The sequence below is a fragment of the Rhincodon typus genome, chromosome 5 (assembly GCF_021869965.1).
Source record: "Rhincodon typus isolate 14 chromosome 5, sRhiTyp1.1, whole genome shotgun sequence".
Classification (NCBI taxonomy): Eukaryota; Metazoa; Chordata; class Chondrichthyes; order Orectolobiformes; family Rhincodontidae; genus Rhincodon; species Rhincodon typus.
Window position 1 is genome coordinate 9,136,157 of NC_063336.1, and position 5,230 is coordinate 9,141,386.

Genomic DNA, 5,230 nt, shown 5'->3' on the forward strand with positions numbered 1-5,230 from the left:
CTTGGATCCCATGGACTCTTCCCTTAGTTAACAGTCTCCCATGTGGGGTGTTATCAAAAGCGTTGCTGAAGCTCAGGCAGAACACATCAATAGCACTGCCCTCATCTCCACCCGGTCTCCTTTTCGAAAAATTCAATCAAGTTGGTCAGACATGGCCTCTCCTTAACAAATCCATGCTGACTGTTCTTAATGAATCCCTGCCTCTCCCAGTGCAGATTAATTCTGCCAAGAACTGCTGCCAAGACTTTCCTCACTGCAGAGGTTCGACTGATTGGACTGTAGTTTCCTGGTTTATCCCTTGCTCCCTTCTTGAATAAATGGACCACACTGTCTGTCCTCCAGGCCTCGAGCACCTCTCCTCTCGGCAGGAAGGAATTGAAAATTATTGCCAGCACTGCTGCTGCTGCTTCCTTCCTTGCTTCTCAAAACTCACTGGGATAGTTTTCATCCAGCCCCTGGAGATTTAAGCCTGCCAGCCTACTCAGAATTTTCTCCCTGTCTCTGCTAATTTCTTGTATTGTATCACAGACACACTCCTTGATTTCTATACCACTTCATCTTTCTCGCCAATGAACACTGTTCATTCAGGACCCTAACCACATCCCCTGGCTCCACACCTAAATTCCCTTAATGGGCCCTACACTTTCCCATGTTATCCTTTTACTCTCGATGTGCTTGGAAAATAACTTAGGATTTTCCCTTATCCTTGATACTTCATCTTCCACACGCTTGGCCACTCATGCTACAACATCTCTGCATCCTCCTCACAGCGTACCCTTCCACCCAGTTTTGGCAGATTTTGAAATATTGCATGTGTAAATCACTGATATATGTTGTGAATAGCTGGGGTCCTAGTACTGATCCTTGCAGTACCGCACTAGTAACTGCCTGTTGCTTAGAAAAACACTTATTCCTATCTTTGTGTCCTGTTGCCAACCAGTTCTCTCTCCATGCTAGTACTGGAGTCTTCAATCCCACGGGCCTTAGAATTACAAGCTAAGAGTCATACAGTCATAGAGATGTACAGCACTGAAACAGACCCTTCAGTCCAATTTGTCCAGGCCAACCAGATATCCTAAATTAATCTAGTCCCATTTGTCAGCATTTGGCCCATATCCCTCTAAACCCTTCTTATTCATGTACCCATCCAGATGCCTTTTAAATGTTGTAATTGTACCAGCCTCCACCACTTCCTCTGGCAGCTCATTCCATACACGCACCACCCTCTGCGGGAAAATGTCATCCCTTAGGTCCCTTTTAAATCTTTCCCCTCTCACCTTAAACCTATGCCCTCTAGTTTTGGATTCCCCTACCCTGGGGAAAAGACTTAGGGTATTCACCCTGTCCATGCCCCACATGATTTTATAAACTTCTACAAGGTCACCCCTCAGCATCTGACGTTCCAGGGAAAATAACCCCAGTCTATTCAGCCTCTCCCTATAGCTCAAACCCTCCAGCCCCGGTAACATCCTTGTAAATCTTTACTGGACCCTTTCAAGTTTCACAACATCCTTCCTATAGTAGGGAGTCAAAAGTGGCCTAACCGATGTCCTGTACAGCTGCAACATGACCTCCCAATTTCAATACTCAATGCACCGACCAAAAAAGGCAAACGTGCCAAATGCCTTCTTCAGGAGCCTTTCTACTTGTCTCTAAATGTGATTGCACGTGCAAGTTTGAAGCAGTTCCAAGATTTCTTGTCAGGGGTACAGTGGGTAACGCATCTCACCCTTCTCTTGGTGATGCCCTCACCATCACAGATGCCAGTCTCCAGTCCAAAACCTTCACTCCATTTGATGTCAAGCAATGGCTAAATATCTGCATATACACTGTTTTAGTGTCATCAAACTATTAATTCTAGTTACCTATCTCTTTTCAAATTGTGTCTTTTGAAAGGTTCAAGCTTTGTCAATTTAAGACAGATTCCCCCCCCTCCCCAACCTGTCTGTTGCCTCCTTATTGGCATCTTGTTTTTGTAGATCCAGGCAGAATTCTGTGCCTGAGGTTGCACAGCAGTATCGCCATCTCACAGCGGGATGGGTGAGAATTGCTGAAGACGTGTTGTTTTTCTCCTCGTCAGAGGTCACAGGTTTGAAATGGCTAAACAGAAGGTAAACCTGAGGGAGATGGAGAGTCAGGGAAAAGCTATAACAGATAGAAACAGATTAATACCAATTAGCGGCTGGTGAAAGATGAATTTAATAGAACATAGAACATAGAACATCGAACAGTACAGCACAGTACAGCTCCTTCGACCCACGATGTTGTGCCGAACTTTTACCCTAAACCTACGGTCTAACTAACCTCCACCCCTACCTTATACTATCATCCCGAATTTGAGTTTGTTCTTCCTTTCAACATAAGGAGAGAGAACAGAATGCACAGTACAGTTACATTCACCAATAGGAAACGCATTTCTTAGTTCCAGCTTTTATTACAGGATGGTAGCGTCCAGATAGATGGCTACCCCAGAGTGGTCCCTTCAGGCCGTGAGGTGTTAATGGGTGAGTAAAATGAAAGTGAGAGCGCTGTAGCTTCTACTGAGGGCTGGCTGTTTCTTTTCTTATTCACTCATGGGACACGGGTGTCGCTGGCTGGACCAACATTCATTGCCCATTCCTGGTGGTCCTTGAGAATCGCTTGAACCACTGCAAGTCCATGTGCTATGTGCTGACTCACAATGCCCTTAGGGAAGGAATTCCAGAATTTTGATCCAGCTCCACTAAAGGAACAGCGACATATTTCCAAGTCAGGATGGTGAGTGGCTCGGAGGGGAACTTGAAGGTGGTGGTGTTCCCTTGTATCTGCTGCCCTTGTCCTTCTAGATGGAAGTTGTCGTGGGTTTGGATGGTGCTGTCTGAGGATCTTTGGTGAATTTCTGCAGTGCATCTTGCAGATAGTACACACTGCTGCTACTGAGCATCGGTGGGAGAGGGAGCGGATGAGGATGCGGTGCCAATCAAGCGGGCTGCTTTGTCCTGGATGGTGTCGAGCTTCTTGAGTGTTGTTGGAGCTGCACCCATCCAGGCAAGTGGGGAGTATTCTATCACACTCCTGACTTGTGCCTTGTAGATGATGGGCAGGCTTTGGGTGATGGGAACAGGAGTTACTCACCACAATATTCCTAGCTTCTGACCTGCTCTTGTAGCCACTGAGTTTATGCGGTGAGTCCAGTTGTTTTTCTGGTCAATTGTAACTGCCGTTGTTGATAGTGGTGGAGATTTAGAGATGATAATGCAATTGCATGTCTCCTTCAGATCAACACCCTTGCAGCAAAAGTGAAAATTATCACATGGAAGTTCCCAGGTAGGTAACTGTAACTGGGCCAGTTTTCAAACTCTTTGGCCTAGACTCCTTTCTGCCATGCTGGGCAGCAAAGTTGAATTCCTGTCAGAAGGTGTACTGTGCCAGGCGAGTAATTCTCACGAAACCACGGCATAAAGTGAATGGAGAAAAGAGAAGTGAAGGAAACAACTGGCAATGAAGTAAACCACCTTTGAAAATAGCAAACATCTGGAGAGAGAAAGAGAGAGAAATTAGTCTCTAGGCAGTCGCGTGCCATCAATAATAACTATAATTTGCAGGGAATTCCATCAACTTTCTACCCTTCCTGTCGTTAAGGACCCAGTTGTGAGTAATCCTCCAATTAAGTGGAATGCTGTTGCAAACGCCCTTTCTCTCCGTCCCTCAGACATAGTCCAGCTGTTTCAAGGCTGCCCATGCCTGGATCGTAATCTCCTCAGCACTTTTCCTCCATCCTCCATCTTTCCCTATTTCAATGGTTGCTTCACGATGTGCTGCACTGCAAAACACCAGCTCTTCACCTAGACTCACAGAATTGCAATGGCGCAGAACGAGGCCTTTCGGCCCATCATGCCTGCACCAGCTCAACGATCTCTGGTCTTTTCCCTGTATTCGAACGGTAATCCAATGCTGTCTTAATGGCCTAAATTGATTTAGAGGTAGATGAGCCTTTGAGGCTGTAATGAGGGGGAAAGTTCGCAGGAAGGAGGCCCAAATTAAATTTAGTCGATTTGGTCTGGGGGGGAATCAAGATTTGAAGGCTGAAGAATAATTGACGGGATAGGTCAGTCCTGAATCTCTGAAATCAACCCCGGTAAGTTGCCCAACATTGACTGTACATATCCCCAGAGTTGAGGTACAGGATCTCTCACTTAAAAGGGAACTACCACCCTTTCCCCAACCACAGTCTTTCTAATGCTTGCTTGACATGGTCATGTATCAGGCCAATTGGAACGTGGACCATCTCTGGGTTAATTGTCAAGAAGATCCTTGAATGTTATCAAAAGAGCGACTTTTAAAAAAGCTCTTGATGGGATTTGGGTGTCACAGGCTGGGCCAGAAATTATTGTTCGTTCTCCGCAGGCCACAATAGTGGGGAGAATGACCCTAAGAGCCTATTGAGGGATATAGACAGGTTAAGTGAGGATGAAATCTTTGTGGATGGAATATAATGTGGAGAAATGTGAGGTTATGTAATTTGGCAGGACGAATAAAGGAACTCACTATTACTTAAACGGAGAAAGGTTGTAGAAGGTTACAGAATAGAGGCATTTGGGAATCCTTGTGTATGAATCTCAAACAAAAAAGCTAGCATCCGAGTAGCAGGTAATAGGGAAGGCAAATGGAATGTTGTCCATTATTTCAAAAGGAATGGAGTAGAAATGGAGGGAGGTTTGGCTATAACTATACAAGGCACTAGTCAGGCCAGAGCCAGAATACTGTGAATAATTTTGGGTCTCTTATGAAAGGAAAGATATACTGGCATTGGAGACAGTCCAGAGAAGTTTAACCAGCCTGATACCACATACAGAGGTAGTAGGAACTGCCAATGCTGGAGAATCTGAGAAAACAAGACATAGATCTGGATGAACGCAGCAGGCCAAGCAGCATCAGAGGAGCAGGAAAGCTGACGTTTCGGGCCCAGACCCTTCTTCAGAAATGGGGGAGGGGCAGGGGGTTCTGAAATAAATAGGGAGAGAGGGCGAGGCGGATAGAAGATGGATAGAGGAGAAGTTAGAGGAGACAGACAGGTCAAAGAGGCGGGGATGGAGCCAGTAAAGGTGAGTGTAGGTGGGGAGGTAGGGAGGGGATAGGTCAGTCCAGGGAGGACGGACAGGCCAAGGGGGCGGGATGAGGTTAGTAGGTAGGAGATGGGGGTGGAGCTTGAGGTGGGAGGAGGGGATAGGTGGGAGGAAGGACAGGTTAG